The sequence below is a fragment of the Microcebus murinus genome, chromosome 8 (assembly GCF_040939455.1).
Source record: "Microcebus murinus isolate Inina chromosome 8, M.murinus_Inina_mat1.0, whole genome shotgun sequence".
Taxonomy (NCBI): domain Eukaryota; kingdom Metazoa; phylum Chordata; class Mammalia; order Primates; family Cheirogaleidae; genus Microcebus; species Microcebus murinus.
Genome location: NC_134111.1, coordinates 107,417,970 through 107,431,780, shown reverse-complemented (window position 1 = coordinate 107,431,780; position 13,811 = coordinate 107,417,970). Strand labels below are relative to the sequence as shown.

The window sequence follows — 13,811 nt, the reverse complement described above, 5'->3', positions numbered from 1 at the left end:
TGCAGACACCCACCGGACCCTCAATCTCAGTTTTCGGATGTTTTTGCCACTCTAAGGACCCGCAGGCCAGCTGGGCCTTCGGGCAGGACAGAGAGCCCCGGAATCCGACGTGGAGAGCTGCGTGTACGTCCCCATCAGGAGGCGGTCCCCACCTCCGCGGCTCTCCCCTTGCGGGGAGCGGCAGCCCAGCCGGCAGCCGCAGGGCCTCAGGGAAGACACCAGGCTGGGCCCCCGCGGCACAGCGGGGGCACGTCCCCCGCACTCACGCGACTTAGGGACGGCTGCTGGAGACTGCTGCGGCCACCCTGCTGCCGGGTTTCTGGAGGGCTTCCTGGAAGCAGCGTCCACACCAAGCCCTTGGAAGGCCCAGGCGACGGAGGAGCCGGTCAGGCAGGGACCGAGGACGGTGAGAGGCCGGGCGGGCGGGAAGGAGCATGTCAGGCAGGGGCAGAGGACGGTGACCGGCCGGGCGGGGAGGAGCCGGTCAGGCGGGGGCCCAGGACAGTGACGGGCCTGGCCGGGGAGGAGTGCGTCAGGCAGGGGCAGAGGAGACGGGCTGGGTAAGGGTTAGGGTTACAGTTAGGGCACAATTCACAATCGCAAAGACGTGGAAGCGACCCGAGTGCCCATCCATCCAGGAGTGCATCAATAAAATGTGGCGCGTGGACACCACGGAGTGCCATTCGGCTGTGAGGAGCAGCGGTGAGAGGGCGCCTCTCGTGTTCTCCTGGCCAGAGCTGGAACCCGTTCCAGTAAGCCAAGTATCCCAAGAATGGACACACGAGCACCACGTGAGCGCGCTCACCAGCAAATTGGTACGAACGGATGGACACCTAAGTGGACGGAGAGGAATCACCTTCATCGGGTGGGTGTCGGGCGGGTGGGGGGAGGGGAGGGGCATACACATCCATTAGGCATGGGGTGGGTGCGCACCGACTGGGGGATGGGCGCACTTGAAGCTCTGACCCGAGGGGGGAGGCTTGGAGAGGGCAAGGCACCCGACCTTAACATTGGTACCCCCACAATACGCTGGAACAACATGAGAGGTATATGAATAAGAACACAGGGGGGGCCGGGCGCGGTGGCTCACGCCTGTAATCCTAGCTCTCTGGGAGGCCGAGGCGGGCGGATTGCTCCAGGTCAGGAGTTCGAAACCAGCCTGAGCAAGAGCGAGACCCCGTCTCTACTAAAAATAGAAAGAAATTAATTGGCCAACTAATATATATAGAAAAACACAGCCGGGCGTGGTGGTGCATGCCTGTAGTCCCAACTACTCGGGAGGCTGAGGCAGCAGGATTGCTTGAGCCCGGAGATTGAGGTTGCTGTGAGCTAGGCTGACGCCATGGCACTCACTCTAGCCTGGGCAGCAAAACGAGACTCTGTCTCAAAAAAAAAAAAAAAAAAAAAAAGAACACAGGGGGGAGGGGGGCACGGGCAACACATGTCACCTGAATACTTGTACTCCCATCATCTGCTTGAAAAGAGAGAGAAAAGAAAATGCAATCTTAGAGGTAAGAGACACTTTTTAAACATAATGAATCCGAAGAGAAAAGTAAAAGGAGGCCTGTGGAGCAGGTCTGGGTGTGACTCCGGATCCCCCAACATCAGGTGCCACCACCAAAGATTCCTGCGTGTAGCCCATAGAACCCCAAAAGCAACGGGACGAGTTCTGGTCACGTACTCCCTCAAAATGACATCCTGGCCTTCTTCTGGAACTCCCTCCCCTCTCAGACTCTCAAGGTTTCCTCCAGCGTGTCGGTTCCCACAGAGCAGACCTTTGGTCTGAGACCTGACAGTCCAGATGCCACGCATGCTGCCGCGTGGCGGCGGTGTCGCGGCTTGGGACAAGAGGAGGCCCCACGGTGCGGGCTGGGGCGCCAGGCACCGCGCGGGCGCTGAGGGTGGGGGTGACCCCCACCCCGGGCCGCCGCCGCGCTCCCAGAAAGGGGACAGAACAAGAGGCAAAAAAAAAAAAAAAAAAAAAGCAGCAGCCTGTGGCACCCGGTATTCCCAGGCGGTCTCCCATCCAAGTACTAACCAGGCCCGACCCTGCTTAGCTTCCGAGACCAGACGAGATCGGGGGCGTTCAGGGTGGTGTGGCCCTAGACGGCGGCGGAGGGCGCCCCTGCCCCGCTCAAGAAGCCGAGCCTCTCTGGGCTTCCCCGCCGCCGCCTCCCGCCCCAGGCCCCGCGCCGGGCCGGGCCGGTTGAGTTCTCCGGCCGGCCGGGTCCCGCGGGCTCCCAGGGACGGGGGTGATGGGCGGGGCGGGGCGGGGGGCTGTCTCTCTATACACACACACACACACTCACACTCACTCACACTCACACAAGATGCGCCTCCACGGCTGGACTCGCCAAGGTGGAGCCCTCCCAGCCCCCCTCGTCTCCTCGCCCGGCCTCCTTCACCTACCCGCTGCCCACCCCCAGCGCGTCGCTGCCTGCCGCTGACTGCGCACGCGCGGGACGCTCGCCCTTTGACCCCAGCCAGGGGCCGCCCTCCCCCACAACCCCTTTCAGCTGCGCCCCCCCCCCTCGCCCTGTGGGTGGGCTGCCGCCTATTCCCCCGGGCCAGGGCTGGGGCACAGCCAGTGTATGGGGCGTCTCTCTCTGGGGATGTGTCCCATGGGTGGGGTGGGGTGGCGTGGTTTGGGGGGCGCTGAAGAAATCAGTCCCCTCCATCTCCTACCTCTGGAAAACGCCCAAGCCCGTGGAGAACTGCCGGCACCGCTTCGTGGGGGCCGGGACCCTCCTCCGTGTCCTCCGGTGGCCCAGTCCAAGGGGCCTGGGCCTGGCCGGGGCTGCATTGGACCCCGACCACCCTGGCGTGTGGACTCGCTAAAAATCGGCCATTAGATATTGGATTCCAGCTTCCTGGAGGTCATTTCACTAATGAGTGCACCGGAAAGAGTTTCCTAATCCATCTGTGAGGGTGGCAACTGAAAGAGAATTTTAAAGCTGACAGAATAGGCGAGGGAAGGCATAGGAGATTTCCACACCCAGCAAGGAAGCCTTTCCCGAAATGGAAGAAAGAAACGAGCAAACAGAGACACCGGTAGCCCGCCCGGAAAAGAGTCTGCCCCTTAGAGAAAGCACCCTGACCAGGTTCACCCGTGGGTGGGTGGCGAGCTAGCGGCATTCAGAAGAGCGAGGCCCGCAGTCTGTGCGGAAGACACCTGCGCTCGGGTGTGTGTGGCGGCGCGATTCACAAGCAGCTCTAGATGTTAAACCAAGGAGAAGCCAGGGAGTTCCCAACGCCCCAGGTGTCCTCAGCCCACGACTGGCTGCTGTGGGAATGCGAAGCCCGGCTCCTTGTCTCAGAGCGGGGTTCCCAGGAGGATCAGGCTGAAGCTGGGACTTGGCCTCAAAGTGTCCCCTCGCATGGCCACCCCCTTCCCCTTCCTGCTCCTCTACTCCTGGTGCCCCTCCATCCAGGGGCCAGACCTTAAAGAGTCACCGCAAGAGAATCCTGGTCCCAAAGGAGCCTTCTGGGGGACCGGTGCTGAGAGAGGTTGTGGGCATGGCCCGCTGGGGCTCTGCCCGACCCAGGGCTGAGAGATGCCACCTCCCAGCTCTGGGTCCCTGCAGGAAGTGTTGGCAAGCACAGGGCCGGTCCTCCAAAGGCCCAGGTGCAGGGAGCCCAGGCCAAGCAGCCTGTGGAAGAAGCCACTTGCCGTGCCACCCCGGGAACAGGACTGCAGGCCCCGGCCCTTCCCACCTCCTCCTCCTCCTCCTCCTCCTCCTCCCCCCCGCCCCCCCCCCACAGGGCACAGGGCTCAGAGACACCTCAGACTCTTGCTACCCAAAGTGCAAAGGGCATCAGTTGCTCCTCCAACCCCCCTCCCCCCGCCCAGCAGACCACGTTGTCCAGCCAGCCCCCGGGCCTCCCTGGGGTGCCCAGCACAAAAGTGCAGACACCCACCGGACCCTCAATCTCAGTTTTCGGATGTTTTTGCCACTCTAAGGACCCGCAGGCCAGCTGGGCCTTCGGGCAGGACAGAGAGCCCCGGAATCCGACGTGGAGAGCTGCGTGTACGTCCCCATCAGGAGGCGGTCCCCACCTCCGCGGCTCTCCCCTTGCGGGGAGCGGCAGCCCAGCCGGCAGCCCCAGGGCCTCAGGGAAGACACCAGGCTGGGCCCCCCCGCGGCACAGCGGGGGCACGTCCCCCGCACTCACGCGACTTAGGGACGGCTGCTGGAGACTGCTGCGGCCACCCTGCTGCCGGGTTTCTGGAGGGCTTCCTGGAAGCAGCGTCCACACCAAGCCCTTGGAAGGCCCAGGCGACGGAGGAGCCGGTCAGGCAGGGGCCGAGGACGGTGAGAGGCCGGGCGGGCGGGAAGGAGCATGTCAGGCAGGGGCAGAGGACGGTGACCGGCCGGGCGGGGAGGAGCCGGTCAGGCGGGGGCCCAGGACAGTGACGGGCCTGGCCGGGGAGGAGTGCGTCAGGCAGGGGCAGAGGAGACGGGCTGGGTAAGGGTTAGGGTGACAGTTAGGGCACAATTCACAATCGCAAAGACGTGGAAGCGACCCGAGTGCCCATCCATCCAGGAGTGCATCAATAAAATGTGGCGCGTGGACACCACGGAGTGCCATTCGGCTGTGAGGAGCAGCGGTGAGAGGGCGCCTCTCGTGTTCTCCTGGCCAGAGCTGGAACCCGTTCCAGTAAGCCAAGTATCCCAAGAATGGACACACGAGCACCACGTGAGCCCGCTCACCAGCAAATTGGTACGAACGGATGGACACCTAAGTGGACGGAGAGGAATCACCTTCATCGGGTGGGTGTCGGGCGGGTGGGGGGAGGGGAGGGGCATACACATCCATTAGGCATGGGGTGGGTGCGCACCGACTGGGGGATGGGCGCACTTGAAGCTCTGACCCGAGGGGGGAGGCTTGGAGAGGGCAAGGCACCCGACCTTAACATTGGTATCCCCACAATACGCTGGAACAACATGAGAGGTATATGAATAAGAACACAGGGGGGGGCCGGGCGCGGTGGCTCACGCCTGTAATCCTAGCTCTCTGGGAGGCCGAGGCGGGCGGATTGCTCCAGGTCAGGAGTTCGAAACCAGCCTGAGCAAGAGCGAGACCCCGTCTCTACTAAAAATAGAAAGAAATTAATTGGCCAACTAATATATATAGAAAAACACAGCCGGGCGTGGTGGTGCATGCCTGTAGTCCCAACTACTCGGGAGGCTGAGGCAGCAGGATTGCTTGAGCCCGGAGATTGAGGTTGCTGTGAGCTAGGCTGACGCCATGGCACTCACTCTAGCCTGGGCAGCAAAACGAGACTCTGTCTCAAAAAAAAAAAAAAAAAAAAGAACACAGGGGGGAGGGGGGCACGGGCAACACATGTCACCTGAATACTTGTACTCCCATCATCTGCTTGAAAAGAGAGAGAAAAGAAAATGCAATCTTAGAGGTAAGAGACACTTTTTAAACATAATGAATCCGAAGAGAAAAGTAAAAGGAGGCCTGTGGAGCAGGTCTCGGTGTGACTCCGGATCCCCCAACATCAGGTGCCACCACCAAAGATTCCTGCGTGTAGCCCATAGAACCCCAAAAGCAACGGGACGAGTTCTGGTCACGTACTCCCTCAAAATGACATCCTGGCCTTCTTCTGGAACTCCCTCCCCTCTCAGACTCTCAAGGTTTCCTCCAGCGTGTCGGTTCCCACAGAGCAGACCTTTGGTCTGAGACCTGACAGTCCAGATGCCACGCATGCTGCCGCGTGGCGGCGGTGTCGCGGCTTGGGACAAGAGGAGGCCCCACGGTGCGGGCTGGGGCGCCAGGCACCGCGCGGGCGCTGAGGGTGGGGGTGACCCCCACCCCGGGCCGCCGCCGCGCTCCCAGAAAGGGGACAGAACAAGAGGCAAAAAAAAAAAAAAAAAAAAAGCAGCAGCCTGTGGCACCCGGTATTCCCAGGCGGTCTCCCATCCAAGTACTAACCAGGCCCGACCCTGCTTAGCTTCCGAGACCAGACGAGATCGGGGGCGTTCAGGGTGGTGTGGCCCTAGACGGCGGCGGAGGGCGCCCCTGCCCCGCTCAAGAAGCCGAGCCTCTCTGGGCTTCCCCGCCGCCGCCTCCCGCCCCAGGCCCCGCGCCGGGCCGGGCCGGTTGAGTTCTCCGGCCGGCCGGGTCCCGCGGGCTCCCAGGGACGGGGGTGATGGGCGGGGCGGGGCGGGGGGCTGTCTCTCTATACACACACACACACACTCACACTCACTCACACTCACACAAGATGCGCCTCCACGGCTGGACTCGCCAAGGTGGAGCCCTCCCAGCCCCCCTCGTCTCCTCGCCCGGCCTCCTTCACCTACCCGCTGCCCACCCCCAGCGCGTCGCTGCCTGCCGCTGACTGCGCACGCGCGGGACGCTCGCCCTTTGACCCCAGCCAGGGGCCGCCCTCCCCCACAACCCCTTTCAGCTGCGCCCCCCCCCTCGCCCTGTGGGTGGGCTGCCGCCTATTCCCCCGGGCCAGGGCTGGGGCACAGCCAGTGTATGGGGCGTCTCTCTCTGGGGATGTGTCCCATGGGTGGGGTGGGGTGGCGTGGTTTGGGGGGCGCTGAAGAAATCAGTCCCCTCCATCTCCTACCTCTGGAAAACGCCCAAGCCCGTGGAGAACTGCCGGCACCGCTTCGTGGGGGCCGGGACCCTCCTCCGTGTCCTCCGGTGGCCCAGTCCAAGGGGCCTGGGCCTGGCCGGGGCTGCATTGGACCCCGACCACCCTGGCGTGTGGACTCGCTAAAAATCGGCCATTAGATATTGGATTCCAGCTTCCTGGAGGTCATTTCACTAATGAGTGCACCGGAAAGAGTTTCCTAATCCATCTGTGAGGGTGGCAACTGAAAGAGAATTTTAAAGCTGACAGAATAGGCGAGGGAAGGCATAGGAGATTTCCACACCCAGCAAGGAAGCCTTTCCCGAAATGGAAGAAAGAAACGAGCAAACAGAGACACCGGTAGCCCGCCCGGAAAAGAGTCTGCCCCTTAGAGAAAGCACCCTGACCAGGTTCACCCGTGGGTGGGTGGCGAGCTAGCGGCATTCAGAAGAGCGAGGCCCGCAGTCTGTGCGGAAGACACCTGCGCTCGGGTGTGTGTGGCGGCGCGATTCACAAGCAGCTCTAGATGTTAAACCAAGGAGAAGCCAGGGAGTTCCCAACGCCCCAGGTGTCCTCAGCCCACGACTGGCTGCTGTGGGAATGCGAAGCCCGGCTCCTTGTCTCAGAGCGGGGTTCCCAGGAGGATCAGGCTGAAGCTGGGACTTGGCCTCAAAGTGTCCCCTCGCATGGCCACCCCCTTCCCCTTCCTGCTCCTCTACTCCTGGTGCCCCTCCATCCAGGGGCCAGACCTTAAAGAGTCACCGCAAGAGAATCCTGGTCCCAAAGGAGCCTTCTGGGGGACCGGTGCTGAGAGAGGTTGTGGGCATGGCCCGCTGGGGCTCTGCCCGACCCAGGGCTGAGAGATGCCACCTCCCAGCTCTGGGTCCCTGCAGGAAGTGTTGGCAAGCACAGGGCCGGTCCTCCAAAGGCCCAGGTGCAGGGAGCCCAGGCCAAGCAGCCTGTGGAAGAAGCCACTTGCCGTGCCACCCCGGGAACAGGACTGCAGGCCCCGGCCCTTCCCACCTCCTCCTCCTCCTCCTCCTCCTCCTCCCCCCCGCCCCCCCCCCACAGGGCACAGGGCTCAGAGACACCTCAGACTCTTGCTACCCAAAGTGCAAAGGGCATCAGTTGCTCCTCCAACCCCCCTCCCCCCGCCCAGCAGACCACGTTGTCCAGCCAGCCCCCGGGCCTCCCTGGGGTGCCCAGCACAAAAGTGCAGACACCCACCGGACCCTCAATCTCAGTTTTCGGATGTTTTTGCCACTCTAAGGACCCGCAGGCCAGCTGGGCCTTCGGGCAGGACAGAGAGCCCCGGAATCCGACGTGGAGAGCTGCGTGTACGTCCCCATCAGGAGGCGGTCCCCACCTCCGCGGCTCTCCCCTTGCGGGGAGCGGCAGCCCAGCCGGCAGCCGCAGGGCCTCAGGGAAGACACCAGGCTGGGCCCCCGCGGCACAGCGGGGGCACGTCCCCCGCACTCACGCGACTTAGGGACGGCTGCTGGAGACTGCTGCGGCCACCCTGCTGCCGGGTTTCTGGAGGGCTTCCTGGAAGCAGCGTCCACACCAAGCCCTTGGAAGGCCCAGGCGACGGAGGAGCCGGTCAGGCAGGGGCCGAGGACGGTGAGAGGCCGGGCGGGCGGGAAGGAGCATGTCAGGCAGGGGCAGAGGACGGTGACAGGCCGGGCGGGGAGGAGCCGGTCAGGCGGGGGCCCAGGACAGTGACGGGCCTGGCCGGGGAGGAGTGCGTCAGGCAGGGGCAGAGGAGACGGGGGCTGGGTAAGGGTTAGGGTGACAGTTAGGGCACAATTCACAATCGCAAAGACGTGGAAGCGACCCGAGTGCCCATCCATCCAGGAGTGCATCAATAAAATGTGGCGCGTGGACACCACGGAGTGCCATTCGGCTGTGAGGAGCAGCGGTGAGGGGGCGCCTCTCGTGTTCTCCTGGCCAGAGCTGGAACCCGTTCCAGTAAGCCAGGTAGCCCAAGAATGGACACACGAGCACCACGTGAGCGCGCTCACCAGCAAATTGGTACGAACGGATGGACGCCTAAGTGGACAGAGAGGAATCACCTTCATCGGGTGGGTGTCGGGCGGGTGGGGGGAGGGGAGGGGCATACACATCCATTAGGCATGGGGTGGGTGCGCACCGACTGGGGGATGGGCGCACTTGAAGCTCTGACCCGAGGGGGGAGGCTTGGAGAGGGCAAGGCACCCGACCTTAACATTGGTACCCCCACAATACGCTGGAACAACATGAGAGGTATATGAATAAGAACACAGGGGGGGCCGGGCGCGGTGGCTCACGCCTGTAATCCTAGCTCTCTGGGAGGCCGAGGCGGGCGGATTGCTCCAGGTCAGGAGTTCGAAACCAGCCTGAGCAAGAGCGAGACCCCGTCTCCACTAAAAATAGAGAGAAATTAATTGGCCAACTAATATATATAGAAAAACACAGCCGGGCGTGGTGGTGCATGCCTGTAGTCCCAACTACTCGGGAGGCTGAGGCAGCAGGATTGCTTGAGCCCGGAGATTGAGGTTGCTGTGAGCTAGGCTGACGCCATGGCACTCACTCTAGCCTGGGCAGCAAAACGAGACTCTGTCTCAAAAAAAAAAAAAAAAAAAAAGAACACAGGGGGGAGGGGGGCACGGGCAACACATGTCACCTGAATACTTGTACTCCCATCATCTGCTTGAAGAGAGAGAGAAAAGAAAATGCAATCCTAGAGGTAAGAGACACTTTTTAAAAATAATGAATCCGAAGAGAAAAGTAAAAGGAGGCCTGTGGAGCAGGTCTGGGTGTGACTCCGGATCCCCCAACATCAGGTGCCACCACCAAAGATTCCTGCGTGTAGCCCATAGAACCCCAAAAGCAACGGGACGAGTTCTGGTCACATACTCCCTCAAAATGACATCCTGGCCTTCTTCTGGAACTCCCTCCCCTCTCAGACTCTCAAGGTTTCCTCCAGCGTGTCGGTTCCCACAGAGCAGACCTTTGGTCTGAGACCTGACAGTCCAGATGCCACGCATGCTGCCGCGTGGCGGCGGTGTCGCAGCTTGGGACAAGAGGAGGCCCCACGGTGCGGGCTGGGGCGCCAGGCACCGCGGGCGGGCGCTGAGGGTGGGGGTGACCCCCACCCCCGGCCGCCGCCGCGCTCCCAGAAAGGGGACAGAACAAGAGGCAAAAAAAAAAAAAAAAAAAAAAAAAAAGCAGCAGCCTGTGGCACCCGGTATTCCCAGGCGGTCTCCCATCCAAGAACTAACCAGGCCCGACCCTGCTTAGCTTCCGAGACCAGACGAGATCGGGGGCGTTCAGGGTGGTGTGGCCCTAGACGGCGGCGGAGGGCGCCCCTGCCCCGCTCGAGAAGCCGAGCCTCTCTGGGCTTCCCCGCCGCCGCCTCCCGCCCCAGGCCCCGCGCCGGGCCGGGCCGGTTGAGTTCGCCGGGACGGGGGTGATGGGCGGGGCGGGGCGGGGCGGGGCGGGGGGCTGTCTCTCTATACACACACACACACACTCACACTCACTCACACTCACACAAGATGCGCCTCCACGGCTGGACTCGCCAAGGTGGAGCCCTCCCAGCCCCCCTCGTCTCCTCGCCCGGCCTCCTTCACCTACCCGCTGCCCACCCCCAGCGCGTCGCTGCCTGCTGCTGACTGCGCACGCGCGGGACGCTCGCCCTTTGACCCTAGCCAGGGGCCGCCCTCCCCCACAACCCCTTTCAGCTGCGCCCCCCCCTCGCCCTGTGGGTGGGCTGCCGCCTATTCCCCCGGGCCAGGGCTGGGGCACAGCCAGTGTATGGGGCGTCTCTCTCTGGGGATGTGTCCCATGGGTGGGGTGGGGTGGCGTGGTTTGGGGGGCGCTGAAGAAATCAGTCCCCTCCATCTCCTACCTCTGGAAAACGCCCAAGCCCGTGGAGAACTGCCGGCACCGCTTCGTGGGGGACGGGACCCTCCTCCGTGTCCTCCTGTGGCCCAGTCCAAGGGGCCTGGGCCTGGCCGGGGCTGCATTGGACCCCGACCACCCTGGCGTGTGGACTGGCTAAAAATCGGCCATTAGATATTGGATTCCAGCTTCCTGGAGGTCATTTCACTAATGAGTGCACCGGAAAGAGTTTCCTAATCCATCTGTGAGGGTGGCAACTGAAAGAGAATTTTAAAGCTGACAGAATAGGCGAGGGAAGGCATAGGAGATTTCCACACCCAGCAAGGAAGACTTTCCCGAAATGGAAGGAAGAAACGAGCAAACAGAGACACCGGTAGCCCGCCCGGAAAAGAGTCTGCCCCCGAGAGAAAGCACCCTGACCAGGTTCACCCGTGGGTGGGTGGCGAGCTAGCGGCATTCAGAAGAGCGAGGCCCGCAGTCTGTGCGGAAGACACCTGCGCTCGGGTGTGTGTGGCGGCGCGATTCACAAGCAGCTCTAGACGTTAAACCAAGGAGAAGCCAGGGAGTTCCCAACGCCCCAGGTGTCCTCAGCCCACGACTGGCTGCTGTGGGAATGCGAAGCCCGGCTCCTTGTCTCAGAGCGGGGTTCCCAGGAGGATCAGGCTGAAGCTGGGACTTGGCCTCAAAGTGTCCCCTCGCACGGCCACGCCCTTCCCCTTCCTGCTCCTCTACTCCTGGTGCCCCTCCATCCAGGGGCCAGACCTTAAAGAGTCACCGCAAGAGAATCCTGGTCCCAAAGGAGCCTTCTGGGGGACCGGTGCTGAGAGAGGTTGTGGGCATGGCCCGCTGGGGCTCTGCCCGACCCAGGGCTGAGAGATGCCACCTCCCAGCTCTGGGTCCCTGCAGGAAGTGTTGGCAAGCACAGGGCCGGTCCTCCAAAGGCCCAGGTGCAGGGAGCCCAGGCCAAGCAGCCTGTGGAAGAAGCCACTTGCCGTGCCACCCCGGGAACAGGACTGCAGGCCCCGGCCCTTCCCACCTCCTCCTCCTCCTCCTCCTCCTCCTCCTCCCCCCCGGCCCCCCCCCACAGGGCACAGGGCTCAGAGACACCTCAGACTCTTGCTACCCAAAGTGCAAAGGGCATCAGTTGCTCCTCCAACCCCCCCGCCCAGCAGACCACGTTGTCCAGCCAGCCCCCGGGCCTCCCTGGGGTGCCCAGCACAAAAGTGCAGACACCCACCGGACCCTCAATCTCAGTTTTCGGATGTTTTTGCCACTCTAAGGACCCGCAGGCCAGCTGGGCCTTCGGGCAGGACAGAGAGCCCCGGAATCCGACGTGGAGAGCTGCGTGTACGTCCCCATCAGGAGGCGGTCCCCACCTCCGCGGCTCTCCCCTTGCGGGGAGCGGCAGCCCAGCCGGCAGCCCCAGGGCCTCAGGGAAGACACCAGGCTGGGCCCCCCCGCGGCACAGCGGGGGCACGTCCCCCGCACTCACGCGACTTATGGACGGCTGCTGGAGACTGCTGCGGCCACCCTGCTGCCGGGTTTCTGGAGGGCTTCCTGGAAGCAGCGTCCACACCAAGCCCTTGGAAGGCCCAGGCGACGGAGGAGCCGGTCAGGCAGGGGCCGAGGACGGTGAGAGGCCGGGCGGGCGGGAAGGAGCATGTCAGGCAGGGGCAGAGGACGGTGACCGGCCGGGCGGGGAGGAGCCGGTCAGGCGGGGGCCCAGGACAGTGACGGGCCTGGCCGGGGAGGAGTGCGTCAGGCAGGGGCAGAGGAGACGGGCTGGGTAAGGGTTAGGGTTACAGTTAGGGCACAATTCACAATCGCAAAGACGTGGAAGCGACCCGAGTGCCCATCCATCCAGGAGTGCATCAATAAAATGTGGCGCGTGGACACCACGGAGTGCCATTCGGCTGTGAGGAGCAGCGGTGAGGGGGCGCCTCTCGTGTTCTCCTGGCCAGAGCTGGAACCCGTTCCAGTAAGCCAAGTATCCCAAGAATGGACACACGAGCACCACGTGAGCGCGCTCACCAGCAAATTGGTACGAACGGATGGACGCCTAAGTGGACGGAGAGGAATCACCTTCATCGGGTGGGTGTCGGGCGGGTGGGGGGAGGGGAGGGGCATACACATCCATTAGGCATGGGGTGGGTGCGCACCGACTGGGGGATGGGCGCACTTGAAGCTCTGACCCGAGGGGGGAGGCTTGGAGAGGGCAAGGCACCCGACCTTAACATTGGTATCCCCACAATACGCTGGAACAACATGAGAGGTATATGAATAAGAACACAGGGGGGGGCCGGGCGCGGTGGCTCACGCCTGTAATCCTAGCTCTCTGGGAGGCCGAGGCGGGCGGATTGCTCCAGGTCAGGAGTTCGAAACCAGCCTGAGCAAGAGCGAGACCCCGTCTCTACTAAAAATAGAGAGAAATTAATTGGCCAACTAATATATATAGAAAAACACAGCCGGGCGTGGTGGTGCATGCCTGTAGTCCCAACTACTCGGGAGGCTGAGGCAGCAGGATTGCTTGAGCCCGGAGATTGAGGTTGCTGTGAGCTGGGCTGACGCCATGGCACTCACTCTAGCCTGGGCAGCAAAACGAGACTCTGTCTCAAAAAAAAAAAAAAAAAAAAAAGAACACAGGGGGGAGGGGGGCACGGGCAACACATGTCACCTGAATACTTGTACTCCCATCATCTGCTTGAAGAGAGAGAGAAAAGAAAATGCAATCTTAGAGGTAAGAGACACTTTTTAAACATAATGAATCCGAAGAGAAAAGTAAAAGGAGGCCTGTGGAGCAGGTCTCGGTGTGACTCCGGATCCCCCAACATCAGGTGCCACCACCAAAGATTCCTGCGTGTAGCCCATAGAACCCCAAAAGCAACGGGACGAGTTCTGGTCACGTACTCCCTCAAAATGACATCCTGGCCTTCTTCTGGAACTCCCTCCCCTCTCAGACTCTCAAGGTTTCCTCCAGCGTGTCGGTTCCCACAGAGCAGACCTTTGGTCTGAGACCTGACAGTCCAGATGCCACGCATGCTGCCGCGTGGCGGCGGTGTCGCGGCTTGGGACAAGAGGAGGCCCCACGGTGCGGGCTGGGGCGCCAGGCACCGCGCGGGCGCTGAGGGTGGGGGTGACCCCCACCCCGGGCCGCCGCCGCGCTCCCAGAAAGGGGACAGAACAAGAGGCAAAAAAAAAAAAAAAAAAAAAGCAGCAGCCTGTGGCACCCGGTATTCCCAGGCGGTCTCCCATCCAAGTACTAACCAGGCCCGACCCTGCTTAGCTTCCGAGACCAGACGAGATCGGGGGCGTTCAGGGTGGTGTGGCCCTAGAC

At 62.5% G+C, this 13,811-nt stretch overlaps 3 non-coding genes and 1 pseudogene across 3 annotated transcripts; all 4 read right to left on the bottom strand.

Annotated features, from left to right (window-relative positions):
* Positions 1-1,989: 1,989 nt before the first annotated feature.
* Positions 1,990-2,108, bottom strand: LOC142872520 (5S ribosomal RNA). Its single transcript, XR_012920777.1, has one exon. It is a non-coding gene; the product is annotated as a 5S ribosomal RNA (ribosomal RNA).
* A 3,786-nt stretch (positions 2,109-5,894) lies between these two features.
* LOC142872519 (5S ribosomal RNA) lies at positions 5,895-6,013 on the bottom strand. The gene has a single exon (XR_012920776.1). It is a non-coding gene; the product is annotated as a 5S ribosomal RNA (ribosomal RNA).
* Positions 6,014-9,806: 3,793 nt separating this feature from the next.
* Positions 9,807-9,925, bottom strand: LOC142872593 (uncharacterized; annotated as a pseudogene).
* Positions 9,926-13,692: 3,767 nt separating this feature from the next.
* LOC142872518 (5S ribosomal RNA) lies at positions 13,693-13,811 on the bottom strand. Its single transcript, XR_012920775.1, has one exon. It is a non-coding gene; the product is annotated as a 5S ribosomal RNA (ribosomal RNA).